Source organism: Peromyscus leucopus, chromosome 8b, assembly GCF_004664715.2.
Source record: "Peromyscus leucopus breed LL Stock chromosome 8b, UCI_PerLeu_2.1, whole genome shotgun sequence".
NCBI lineage: Eukaryota > Metazoa > Chordata > Mammalia > Rodentia > Cricetidae > Peromyscus > Peromyscus leucopus.
In genome coordinates, this window is record NC_051086.1 from 98548719 (window position 1) to 98562781 (window position 14063).

The 14063-nt window shown below is 50.9% G+C and overlaps 2 long non-coding RNA genes across 2 annotated transcripts; both read right to left on the reverse strand.

The window, feature by feature from the left end:
- Window positions 1–1214: 1214 nt before the first annotated feature.
- Window positions 1215–6115, reverse strand: LOC119086975. Its single transcript, XR_005090397.1, has 3 exons — window positions 5894–6115; window positions 5348–5799; window positions 1215–2877 (listed from the first exon to the last, which is right to left on the reverse strand). It is a non-coding gene; the product is annotated as an uncharacterized LOC119086975 (long non-coding RNA).
- A 778-nt stretch (window positions 6116–6893) lies between these two features.
- On the reverse strand, window positions 6894–13518 carry LOC119087011. The gene is made up of 3 exons (XR_005090428.1): window positions 13373–13518; window positions 11409–11502; window positions 6894–10080 (listed from the first exon to the last, which is right to left on the reverse strand). It is a non-coding gene; the product is annotated as an uncharacterized LOC119087011 (long non-coding RNA).
- Between the last annotated feature and the right edge of the window lie 545 nt (window positions 13519–14063).

Sequence of the window (14063 nt, forward strand, 5' to 3'; positions counted from 1 at the left end):
ACAGCGACTGGGACAGTCCGCAGAAGATCTGGAAGAATTGCACTTCATTTGTGAGGAATGGAGAGAGTCACTGGAGATGTTTACATGGAACAGCGGTTCTCCACCTCCCTAATGCTGCGACCCTTTAACACAGTTCCTCATGTTGTGGTCACCCCCATTATTAAATTAGTTTTGCTACTTCCTAACTGTAATTTTGCTACTGCTATGCATTGTAATGTAAATATCCATGTTCTGCGAAGGTCTTAGGCCGCCCCTGTGAAAGGGTCGTTCAATCCCCGAAGGGATCAAACCAACAGGTTGAGAATCACTGACACAGAAGATAACTTCCCTAGAATTGCACTATTCCTGTGAGCAGTAGGGGCGATGGGCAGGTAGAAGAGACGAGAATTAAAACCTGAAGACTTGGGCCAGGCATAGTAGCACATGCTTGTAATTCCAGCACTCCGAGACTGAGAGGAAAGGGTTGTGAGTTCAAGGCTACCCTCCCTACAGAAACCAGGCCAACAAGAACTACATGGCAAGATCCTGTCTAAAACAAAACTTAAATAAAACAAAAAAAAAAAACAAAAAACAATCACAACGCCACAAAATCAGCTGAAAGGTGGTTAGAATTAACCAGGAGAGAAACACACAGTCCCTTATAGAGGCATTGAAGAAGTACTTTGAGAAGTGGAATCATAGTCTGGGAGATAGTATTTGTCATGGAGTCTGACAACCTGAGTTCATCCCCAGACCCCACTGAGTCCTACAAGCTGTCCTCTGACCTACACACACACACACACACACACACACACACACACACACACACACACACACACACCGTGGCACACCCCCCATCCCAAAACACACAAGATCATTTTTTGAGAAGAAGAACCAATTAGACTTAGCCAGGGCTAATGAGGCAAGCCTATAATCCTGGCTGCTCTGGATGCCAAGGCAAGAGGATTGCATGGCAAAGGCCAGCCTGGGCTGCAGAGAGTTCAGTGATAGCCTGGGCAACTCAGTGTGGTTTTCAAAAGGGCGGTGTGGTGTTGGGAGGTATAGCCTGCTGTTAAAGCACTTGCCTAGCATGCCCCAGGATCGAGGCTCTCTCCCCTTAGTACTGCAAAAACAAAACAAAATAAACAAACAAAAAAACTCATCTAGACCCGAGAACCCTAAAGCTTCCTCCTTGAGCCTGTGTGAGTGAGGCTGATATAAACCAGCACAAGGAGTAAAGGAAAATTTGCTCAGTTTATTCCATATACACTCTTTGGGGAACCCATGTAGCTTAGGTACAGAGGACTCCACGGGCCTGTCCACACAGGACTGGCAGTCGAGTAACACCAGGTGGGTGGACCACCTACGGAACCAGAGTCCCTGGAGTCTGACGGCAACGTCTTGACATCCGCCCTCATTGGCATGACCAGCCCTGGGGGTGGCTGGTTTCTTCCAGGCTCTCCCTGGGTTTGTGCAGCCTGGCTTCCCTGGGGAACAGGCCAAGAGCCTTGTGAGGACAGCCGGTGTTGGCAGGACAGGAGCATCCCGGTGGATGAGCCATATTGGTGTCCATTTGGGAAGTCAGAGGGCTGGATGCCACCAGAACTAGACAGGAACCCTTGGTCAAAAGGGAGGATAAAGCTAGAGTTGACTGCGGGGAAGATCCGAGACCGAGCAAGCCAGAACACAGCGGGGTGATAACCTCAGCTCCCCGGGGAGCTCATTGTTCTCTGGGGCCTGTCCGGTAGAGAGGTGAGGGTTCTGAGGGACAGCTAAAGGTCAAAGATGAGATTACAGCCAGAGTAACCACCTTCCACACACCAAGGGATGCCGTCCTGCCCACCAGGGACCCACAACAGTTCATCCCCGTGGGTGGATTGTGAAGAACCAAGCCTGACTTTAATCCTTCTATCAGGAGGCAAGTTGTTGGAGATGGGGGCGGGAGGGTAGACAGTAGGGCCTGCAAGGGCTGACAGTAGGGCCTGCAAGGGCGGAAGGGCCTGCAAGGGCTGACAGTAGGGCCTGTAAGGGCAGGCTTGTCTTTCTCTTCTTGTCTAGTTTCCCATCTTGAGAAAGAAAAAAAAAGAATGACCAGGGTAAACAAAGGCTGTGGAAACTCCCAAGCATGATGGGAGTCTCACCCCAGTGCCTAGATGCCCAGCAGTGCCCCTTCCAGAATATTTAGGTCATACAGACAAGGTCAGCCCCAGAGCAAGAGTCAAGAAGGAGATCTGACGAGAAGAGAGACCCTCAGCAAGAAGGGAGTGGCCCGGAGGAGAGGGAGGGGTGTGGACGGGAGGCCCTGCTTTGACACGATGCAGCAGACAGTGGAGCTGACCCCACCAAAAGGCAGAGGTGGCCAGGAGGAGGCTGGGGGTGGGGGCTGCCTGGCTGTGGCATGCTTTCGGAACCCGAGGAACTTGAATTGCGACGACGGGAAATGACAATAGGCTGCTGAGCCGCTGAAGGAAGCCAGGTGGCTCAGGCTGGGAGGGGGTGGGGCACTGCAAGCGTCTTGAGGATGACAGAGACAGCCAGAGCTTTGATGGGTGGTGGCAGGCTCAGCTCTGTCTCTCTGAAGATCTTTGCGTTTGGTGGCATCTGCATCACCGACGGAGGTCTTCTCGGTTCATTTACTTTAATTTGTAATGGGTGGTTCTTCCTGAAGGGCGAAATAAAATGATAATAAAGACCCGTAGCAGGCTCAGAGATCCACAACTGAGCTTTCTGTGAGAGGTGAGCCCCAGGCCCCAGAACCTTCCTTGAAGACACTGTTCTCTACCAGTCTCATTGACTCAAGGGAAGCTGATGTCTCAGGAAGGGCACTTCACAGTTTGGACGGACTCGATGCAGGCAGCCTTGATCCAGACAACCACCAGTGTAAACATTCCAGGGAGCCTTCGAGAGCAATGGGGATTGTAAAATGGAGTCTATAAGTCTCAGGCATAGCACATGCTCTGCTCTACCCAACTAGCCCAGGCTGGATCATGAGTCCGTCTTCCCTTTGCCAGTTTTCTCTACCCTTATTACCCAGGAGTCCTTTCAGAACAATGCAGTTTCCTTCTGGATCCTCACGCGGGCCTCCCAGCTGCCCCCCATCCCAAGGCTGCCCATCTTACTGTCTTTAAAGTGGCTTTCCTAAGGTGCAAATGCTGCCCCTGCTTATAAGACCTTCAGGCCTCTCCAGGACCAATCAGATCAATCAGATGTCCCTTAGCAGGCACAATCCCCTCCCCCTGACCTCCCCCCAATAAGGTGGGTTTTAGTGGTGTGCGCCTGTAATTCCAGCACTCAGGAGGTTGAGGCAGGAATATCAGCAGTTCCAGTTTGAGGTGGCCTCCGTTACATAAGACCCCGCTTAAATAATTTCAAAACAAAACAAGCAAACAAAAACAAATAAAGCCTTCTAAAATCTGGCTTGTCTCATGCTCTGTGGTCCTGATATTGGACCCCAAAATGTTCCCAAACTCAGCTGGTCCCTCGTGTCACACGGCCACTCCTCGGACAGTTCTGTTTTTGAATATCCTTCAGCTTCCACATGAGAAATGTCTATCCACCCTTCCGGTTAAATTAGTCCTTAGTGAAGCGGTGGTGGCGAATGCCCTTAATCCCAGCACCCGGGAAGCAGAGGCAGGTGGATCTCTGAGCTTGAGGCCAGCCTGGTCTACAGAGTGAGTTCTAGGATAGCCAGGGTTATACAGAGAAACCATCTTAAAAAACAAACCAACAACAAACAAACAAAGGAAAGAAAGGGAGGAAGGAAAAGAAAAGAAAAAGAAGCAGTGTTTCATGTAGCCCAGGCTGCCTCAAATTCGATGTAGTCAAGGATGAGTCAGAATTCCTGATCCTCCTGCTTCTATCCCAGTACTAGGATTACGAGCATTACTCCCACACCCAGCTAATGCACATGCTTTAATGAAAATACCCATGTGCGCTACTGTGAGTTATTCAGGTTTACATTGCCCATTTGGGGTTAGCTAATGAGATGGCTATAATGAAGGGTTTTGTTTTGTTTGTTTATTTCTGTTTGTGTTTTTACATAGTCTCACTCTGTAGCCCTTGCTGGCCTGGAACTCACAGAGATCCACCTGCTCTGACTCCTGAGTGCTGGGATTAAAGGTGTGTGTACTGTGCCTGGCAGTGATCTTTGAATATAACAAGAGCAGTAAATGTTTTGACAGCTCATAGGATGATGGTGTCCCGGGCTCACTGTCCCCGTCACACCCTGGATAACACCATCTGTTTAAAACATGACTGTGCTCTGTAATCCCAGTCCTTAGGAGGCTGAGGCAGGAGGATCAACGTAAGCTAGAGGTTAGCCTGTGCTACATAATTAGATCCTGTCTCATATACAGCAGAAAGGATTGCACTGGAGCATGCCGGGCCTGAAGGTCTGGCTGGCAGGCGCTATCGCCGTACTTTGTTGAGGGTGGCCCCTCATGCGTGTTTTTCCATGTTAGGATACACACTTTCCATTTCCTACTGTTCAGCCAGTGCTTTCTAGGAGATGGGACTCAGAACAGGGGAGGGAGGGAGAAAGAGAGAGAGAGAGAGAGAGAGAGAGAGAGAGAGAATACCCTGAGTCTTACAATGAAGAAAACATTGTCCTCAAGGAAGGACATCCATCAGCCTGGCCCTAAAAACTTTAAGATGGGAGTTGGGGGATGGGTGGGTATGGTATGCATATGTGTGTGTGTGTGTGTGTACGTGTTGTGTTTCTATGTGATGTGTATATGGGGTGTGTTTGGTAAATGGGTGTGTATGTGGGGTAGTGTGTATGTGTGTGGTAAATGGGTATGTGTGTGGGGCATGTGTGGTGTGTGGTATATGGTGTGTATGTAGTGTGTGTGTGGTATATGATGTGTGTGTGTATGTGATGTATACATGGGGTGTCTGTGTATGTGATGTGTTGGGGTATGATGTGTATGTATGTGGTGTATATATGAGGTGTGTGTTTACGTGGTATCTGTGATATATGGCTTGTGTGTGGTGTGGTATGAGTGTGTGTATGGGGTGTGCATGTATGTGGTATGTGTGTATGTTATGTATATGTGTATGTGTACAGTGTGACGTGTGTGTATATGGGATATGTGTGTGTGGTGTGCATATGGGGTGTTTGTGCATGTGGTATATTGTATGTGATATATGTATGTATATAGTGTGTGTGTGGTGTGGTATGAGTGTGTGATGTGTGGTGTGCGTGCATGTGTGCATTCATACATGCGTGCATGTGTTGAAGAACTAACACAAGCTCAGCAGACGTGCAGTACCAGCCCCTACGAATCCTGAACTCCCCTCAGTGCTGGAATTAAGGGGGCCTGAATCTTGTTCCAACAGCAACTCCTTTTTTCTGCCTGTACCCTCCTACCTTGGAGCCATTAGCAATGTGTCTGAACACACACAAAAGGCTTTGCTGATGCCCAAGTGGACCAGTGGGTCACGCAGGGGAGCAAGAGCTGGGTGGGACACCGACAGTCCAGAGGCGAAGTTCTCCAGTCCATGTGGTCCCCTCAGTCACCAGCCTGAGCTGATGGGAAGGGAGCGCTTGGAAGAAGAGGCACTGGGTGTCCCGGTTTCCTTTAGGGGGCTGGGGGGGGGGGCAGCAGCAGGCAGGAGGGGGGGGGCAGCAGCAGGCAGGAGCGGGGTGATGCTGCCGTCTCAGCTGTAGCTCTGTTTGAGAACACTCCCGGGGTGGTGGCACTGAGCGAGGAGGAAATGGTGACAGTTCCAGGCGACACTGTATCTGCTTGAACTCGGGTATAAATAGACACCTCTGCCTTCTTCTCCTGGGCCAGGCCATGCTAACCTCATTCAGGGACCCTGAGGAGGCAGAGAGGTGTTCTCTGGTGAAGGAACACTCCTCCCCACACACACGCACACACACAACACAACTGGAAGTACCACATCACCTTACCAAAACCCCCTGCTTGGTCCCAGGCAGAGAAAAGGTCAGGGCTTGGGTGGGGACACTGCAGTCACAGTCCCTTCGCGCTTGGGCACTGGAAACGGTACAGTCACTTTGGGAAACGGTTGCCAGGTTTCTCAGGAAGTGGAACACACTCCAGCAGTCAGGGGGTGGAGGCAGGAGGATGGACAGTTCCAGGCCAGCTGGAGCCGCACAGCAAGACCTTGTCTCAAAAAAAAAAAAAAAAAAAAAAAAAAAAAAAAAAAAAAAAAAAAAAAAAAAAAAAAAGAAAGAAAGAAAGAAAGAAAGAAAAAGAAAGAAAGAAAGGAAAACCAAGGGCTGAGTGGTGATGGAGAAGTCCAAGGAAACTGTCTTCCAGACACAACAGGATTGATGCACATCCGGACTCCCAGAGACTGGAGCAGCATGCAGGAGACCTGCATAGGTTCTAGACAGATGGCTCACAGCACTGAGACAGGGAGGTGACACAGGATCTCACTGCTAACCCAGGAGCTACCTGCAGTTGATACCTGCTAGCAAAGGGGACATCCTTTTTTTTTTTTTTTTTTTTAAATAGAGACTCACTGGGTACATCAACCACACTCTACAGCAAGCCCCAGGCCCAAGAGTAGTTAGTCAACACAAGACGAACTCAATGGTATTTTTATGGACTTTTGGGTTCGTTTTGCTTTGTTTCTGCATTTTTTTATCCTATTGGTCTTTTGCCTGCTAGTTTTGCTTTTCAATTTTATGGAGTCTTGTTTCTTTTCTTTTTTTTTTCTTTTTTCTTTTTTGAAAGAGGAAGAGAAAGGAGTTGGTGGGGAGGAACTGAGAGAGTTGAGGGAAGGGGGAAACACTATAAAAATGCACTGTATGAAAAAATTTTAATAGCTGGGTGGCGGCGGCGGCGATGGTGCACGCCTTTAATCCCAGCCCTGGGGAGGCAGAGGCAGGTGGACCTCTGTGAGTTTGGGGCCAGCCTGGTCTATAAAGTGAGTTCCAGGACAGTCAGGGCTACACAGAGAAACCCTGTCTTGAAAAAACAAACAAACAAACAAACACAAACGAACAAAAAAGCACCAAGGGCTGTGGGTGAGTGTGAGGTTCTGGTTTGATCCTGAGAGAAGACAGAGAGACAGAGAAAGAGACAGACAGACAGACAGACAGACACACACACACACACACACACACACACAGAAAGAGAGAGAGAGAGAGAGAGAGAGAGAGAGAGAGGAACCATAAACATACCATAAACATAGGATTTAGCTACCCTATTTTTGTTACTAACACAACATGTTCATGCACAAAGGTTCATATGCAAAAGTTCATAGGCATTTTATTCACTACAAACCAGAAACAACCAGAATATCTAAACCCAGGTGAATGGATAAACAAATTCGATAGGACCATCCGGTGGAATATTACTCTACCACTAAAGAGCTGCTGATAGATGCAATGCTGTGGATGGTTCCCAGGTGCACCATGGTAAACATGGGACACAGGAGCTGATCCGTAGTGAACCTGGTTGCCGGGGGAGTGGGGGTTGGAGGTGTGGGGGGTGCGAGTTACTGACTGAGGAGGGGACATTGAGGGAAGCCTGCAGGGTGGTAAAAATGCTCTGCACCTGATTCACATGCATGTACACAAACACGTGTATCTGTCATTGGTCAGTATGCCTCAAATGGATACATAAATGTAAATCAGACCTCAAGGAAGCTGAGTCAAAAAAGTATTCCTAAACAGGTGGTGGTGGCACACACCTGTAATCCCAGAACTTGGGGGGGGGGGCTGAGCCTGGAGGCTTACCCCAAGTTCAGTGTCATCGGGGACTACGTAGTGGGCTCCAACCCACCACAGATCTGTCCTTCCCAAAAACCTGGGTGAGGGGGACAGAGCCTCCCCACATCAGGGTGGCTCAGGCCAACTCCTTTCCAGAAAACCCAACCAAAGACCAGGGACGTCTCCCTCGAGGCTGGGCGATAATGCCAGGCTGGAAAAACAGATCTGGAAAGGCAACCTGGAAAAGGCCCCTTCTCCACCCGGATCCTTCAAAGGCTGGAATTTCTGGCTGAACAAGAAGGCCTGGGCCAGTCCCCAGGGGCAGGCTCTCCTTAGCTCTGGGCAGCATGCCCAGCCACCCCTCACACAGGTGGCAGCTTACTGCCTAAGCAAGACGAGAGAGGGCCTGGGGACAGGTGCCCATAGTCCCGCTGGGAGAGCAGTGGGAGACGACGGAGAGAGGCAGCCCTGAGCCATCCCATCCTCAGCCAGGAGCCCTGGCTGGCAAAGCAGTTTGCAGTGGACAGAAGCCTGTCTAGTCACTGAGACCTTTACTCTGAGCCGGGCTGACTTTGCTGCCCCCCAGAGAGGGCCAGGAAGGCTCAGCCCTGGACTTTGAACTCTTGGCCTGGTGCTCTTTCCTCCACACAGTCAGGCTCCCAGAACTTGGGCAGAACTGCTAGCAAGAGCTGGTTCTGAAGAAACAGAGGAACAGCCCACGAGGAGAGGAAATGGGTGGGGAATGTGAAGAAAGACCAGAAGTCTAGGCAAGAGGCAGCCCTGACCCCAGGTGTGGGCCAGAGCCAGCTGAGGCCAAGCTTTCTCCCTTCAGGACCCTCCTGACCACAGAGAGAACTTCAGAGGACCCTGTAGAGTCTGGCCCAGCAGGTGTCTGGCCACATGGAGTCCCGGGAGTGGGGGGGATGGTTTCCGGGAGCCCCTTCTGTCTGGGGGGAGATGGTTCCTGGGAGCCCCTTCTGTCTGGGAGGGCAGTTCCTGGGAGCCCCTTCTGTCTGGGGGCGATGGTTCCCAGGAGCCCCTTCTGTCTTGGGGGGGATGGTTCCCGGGAGCCCCTTCTGTGGGGGGGGATGGTTCCCGGGAGCCCCTTCTGTGGGGGGGATGGTTCCCGGGAGCCCCTTCTGTCTGGGGGGATGGTTCCCGGGAGCCCCTTCTGTCTGGGGGGGATGGTTCCCGGGAGTCCCTTCTGTGGGGGAGGGGGGCGGTTCCCGGGAGCCCCCTTCTGCCTGGCTCTGGTTGTCACTCTGTGTCACACTCCCCCATTCTCTGTTGTCACCTGCACCTGCTTTCCTGCCTTGCTCAATCTCTCCAGTCACAGGCTGTGTGTTCCCAGGGCTCCCTCTCTCTTATCTCCCAGTTGGTTCTGGGCCACAGCCTGAAAATACAAAATTAGTTAACTCTTCCTTTTCCTCAATCTCCTCCACAGCCCAGAGCCAGGGCTCAAGACCCCTGGGATATGGCCCACTTTTGCTAGGGGACCCCTGCCTAACTTTGTCACCCACTTTACGTCTCATTTATGAAAAAAGGACAGTTTTTCTTTTTCTGTACTGGGTATTGACCTGAGGGCCTCAGACTTGCTGGACAAGAGCTCTACCAAAGAGCTCTATTCCCAGCTCTCTCCTTTGCTATTGTTGTTGTTGTTTTGATTGTTTGCTTGCTAGGGTCTTATGTAGGCAAGGTTGACCTCGAACTGGTTATATACTAAGAGGATGATTTGAACTCCTGATCCTCCCGCCTCCAAATGCTGGGCTTGGAGGAATTACCCAACATACACATCTCTTCAGCTCTTTGTTTTTGAGACAAGATCTCACTCAATTGCCCAGTCAGGCTTTGAACATGAAATCCTCCTGCCTCAGCTTCCTGAGTAGCCGGGATTATTATAGGACTATGTCATCATCAGGCCTAGTTACATTGTGCCTTTGGATTATCCCAGCTCTCTATCCCCTCTCCTTCTCTCTCTCTCTCTCTCTCTCTCTCTCTCTCTCTCTCTCTCTCTCTCCCCACACTCCATGTCCAAATGTTTGAACGTTTCAGGGCCATCAGATAACACTCATCCAATAATTATGGACTCGTAAGCTGGTTTGGTAGGAAAACAATCTAGCCAGAGCTTCCGGGCCAGCTCTCATGGTCTGATTTCACATGAAACAGAATCCTGAATTAACAATTGCTGAAATGTATATTTACCACGTTCCCCGTTAAAGTTCCAGCAAAGAATCTGACATTTCAGTTAAGCCTGTGTAGCCTTCACATGGAGAAAGGTTTGGTTTCTGTTAGGCTCTTACAAAGACAAGGGCAGCTCCAGGCTCTTCCTCCTCCTTGCCGCAGGTCCGGGGTGGGAAGTGGGAATTTAAGAGTGGGTGGTCTTTAAGATTCCTCATGGGCAGAGCCTGAAAGCTGAACTAAAATATAAAAATGATCTGCTTTGAGCGGGGGTTAGCAAGCTCATTAGTTAACACATCAGTCAACCCTCAGCCTATGCTCTGGCCTCCCTGCTGCTGTAGTAGAAAATGGCCTACCCAGATGACCCTGTCCCCCATTACCCCCAAGCCTCCACGCTCCTCTCCTGCCAGCTCGGCCACAGTTAAGGAAAGGTCAAGAGCTAAGGGCTGTAGGAGCAGGAAGGACATCGCCTGGGTGCTGGGAACTAAGGCGGCAGGTATCTTGACAAGAAAGCCAGCAGGGAAGCAGAACCCTCCGCCACTGGTGTGTGGATGCAAAGCAAAAGTCCCTTAGCCCACTCCTCGAGACATGCTTTCATTCCATAGTTGGGTAAACTGAGGCCCTGGAGTGTTACTCCTCTGCCATTCTTTCTCTCTTTGTTTCTTGACAACCCTGTGTCTCAATGGACCAGAGCTAATGTCCTAGGTAGTACAGGGTAAAGCTGGGTTTCTAGACTGCTTTGCCTAGAAACTCCCAGATCTGTGGTTTATGTCCATTTCACCCTGGGTAGCCTGGGGCAGCCTTTCCAAACCAGAGCATCTTTTCCCTCTGGGTGGAGTCCCCCGCCTTGCATCTTGGCCATCAATCACTCAGGCTCTGTGTCTGACTCAGGGCACACACACACACACACACACACACACACACACACACACTCGTCTTCAGCCCCTCCACCCACAGACCACACAGCCTCCTGGACCCCAGGTCAGCCCTCAAATTCACCATCTCTCATTCACGGGCTGTGGGGGCTCCATCACAGCCTCCTGGAAACCTTCAGTGTATGGGAGGCAGAATGGGGAGGCAATAGAGGATTTCTAGGAGGAAAAGACAGGGGGGACCTTTCATCAGGCCAAGCCCTTCATTTCACTGGTGAAAAAATTTTGAGACCCAGGAATATAAAGTACCTTTCTTTTTTTTTAAAGTACCTTTCTTAAGGTCACCCAATAGGCAGAAGTGAGTGGCATGTTTTGGGGCCAGTAATACTCTCCCTCTGCACTTATGCCCCCTGGTCTCCACATCGGGGTCACATGGAGCTCCTTGTGCTAAACTTGCACATGCACACACACACACCTGCATCTTTCTCTAGGCAGCCACAGCCATCTTCACCTCACCTGCCCCCACAGTTCCTGATGCCGCCCAGACCCATCTCAAATGCCACTTCCTTCAAGCAAACCCTCTCCAAACACTCCCCTTTGCCCTGCCCTTCACATTGCCCAGGCTGGGTTAGAAACCTTGTCTCAAAAAAAAAAAAAAAAGAAAGAAAGAAAGAAAGAAAAAAGAAAAAAATTACCCTTGTGTACCTCCTCCTTCAGGAAGGCGGAGCTCAGATCTCCAAGAGCAGCCTGGTCCATGCCCGGCCTGTCTCAGATGTTTAGCAGGTATTTCTGGAAATATTTAGCAGGTATTTATCATGGTGTGTATACTGTCATTATGAATGGCCAGAACTGAGTCAGCCACCATGCTCAGCAGGCTGCTCTGACTCCTGCGTCTGCATATCACAGCAAGCCGAACACTGGCCCCATTTCACAGGCAGGAGAACCGGGGCTCCGAGTAAATCAGCAGCTGGCCCCTTGTGTCTGGAAGGACCCAGAGCTAGAGCTCAGTGGCTTCTGTGTACCTGGGAGCCAGCTGAGGAGCACATGGGGGTCACTCTTCCAGCCTAAATGACCCTGTGTCCCAGGGTCCCAGGATGAGTCCCCTCCAGGCCCCTGCCTCATCCAGAGGCTGCCCTGCTGGTTTGCTACCCGAGCATGGCCAGGTGACAAGCGTTCTCTGCTGGCCGCCTGCCACAGGGACACAGAGTACCTGCACACACAATCTCTCTTTGTCCCCTGCTGGAGACTGCAGCGAGGACAGGCCAAGGGCAAGGTGCTAAGGTGGCAGCAGTCTGCCTAGCCTGGGTGTCCTGCTCCCTTTCGACTGGGGCTTCCTGCTGGCACCGTACCCTGAGCTTGCAGGCTGGACAGGGGAGCATGGAAGGGAGACTCAGAACTTTGTGAGGAAATGTGGGACAACGGTGGGGTTCTCCTTGCTCATGAAACCTGGGTTCCCTACAGCTAGTCTTCAGAAGAATTTGAGGGGTTTCACTCCCAAGTGTCCCTTAAGCAAGACTCATTGAAGCCAGGTGTGGTGGCAATACCTTTGATCCCAGCATTGCAGAGGCAGAGGCAGGTGGATCTCTGAGTTGAAGGACAGCCTGGTCTACAGAGTGAGTTCTGGGCAGCCAGTGACACAGTGAGACCCTAGCTCAAAAAAAAAAAAAAAAAAGACTCATTGAGAATTGGGAGTTGGCATGCTGGAATCCCAGCATTCAGGAGGCTGGGGCAGAGGGATTGCTGTGAGTTTCAGATGTGTATCTAGAAGCCAGCTGAAGACCTCATCAGAGCCAGGATTGCATAGTGAGACTCCACCTCAAAAACAAATGAGATGCCAGGTGGTGGTGGTGGTGGTGGTGGTGGCGGCGGCGGCGGCGGCGCACGCCTGTAATCCCAGCACTCGGGAGGCAGAGGCAGGTGGATCTCTGTGAGAAACCCTGTCTCGAAAAACCAAAACCAAACAAACAAAAAACAAATGAGACAAAAGGGTGCATTGGAAAGCAATGGCTCCTTTTCTTCCCATGAGCCAAGTCCTTGACCCAGATGCTGGGGCTACCAAATGTATCATCTCTGCTACCACTCTTGCTCCCTCCTGAGAAGGGGACAGGGGCTCACCCCATGCACCAGACTGTCACTGACATCAGCTTGCTTGATTCTCGGGAGGATTTGAGCACTTCTCCCCATTTCATAGATGAAGACACCGTGGCTCAGAGGAGACCACGCGGGTGCCCCCAGCGTGAGCCAGCTGGCATTTGAACTCTGGCTCTGGTGGCTGCAAAACCTCTTCCCTTGGGATCCCCCTCTCCACCCGCTACAGTCCATGTCACTCCAGGGAAGCCCACAGCCCAACAGCCTGTTGTCCCCCACTGCCTGGCACTGGGGTGTCCCCAGAGTGTGGAGAACACACCGGCCACCGGCCAGCCGGGTACATGGCAAGAGGCAGGCCACCCAGCTGTGGCTCCCTCCTGATCTGTCACTGGGGACGACAGCACAGCCACCTGAAACCACCTGTTTAGTGTTGCTGTCTTTGTTGGTTCTGAGCCAGGATCTCACAGAACCTAGGCTGGCCTTGAACTCTATGTCGCTGAGGCTGGCCTCAGACTCCTAATCATCCTTTCTCCACCTCCCAGGTACCACCATCACGGACATTCGCCATCACCTCTTGGAGTCATTGTTTGCTTTGATTTGGGGTTTCCCCTCCATTCCTGGGGATTCTGATGAGAATTAGCCACTGATCAGATCGCAGGATTGTGCGTAGCTCTGCAGGGCAGGCGGACGATAAGAGCTTGCTTCTGGCCTGTGGTCTGGGTGGGGATGGTTGGGGAGCGGGGGAGGGCTGGTGATGAAGAAATGACGCAGAAACCCACAGGAAGCTTCATCAGAGAGCCACGGAAGTAACACAATGAGAAGAGAAAAGCTTCTCGATTTTGGCTGGGCAAAGGCAACAGTGTAATTACCATCATTTATAAAAACTGCTTCAAGTTACCGTCTAATTCCCACAAAGCACAGCCGTGAGTATCTCATTAGCTATGTGTCGGATGAACTCTGTTAGATGGTTTACACGATGCTCATTCCTCCTTGTCTGTGGTTTCTAGAGCATAGCTGTCTGTTGACAACTTTTCTGCAATTAGAAAGCATATTTCCAGGCAAGTGTTTTAGTGAAAATCAGTTAACTTGGGATTGGCCCGGTTGCAGGGAAGACTCCCGGGCTTCCAGGTAGCTCACAGCTTTGGATACGCAAAGCGTGGAAGATGGATCTGGTGTCAATCTCAAAACAAACAAAACACTTGGGACTTTTGTATTACCTGAGTATCTATGTACATCTGTATTATTTTAGTGACATGTGGGTG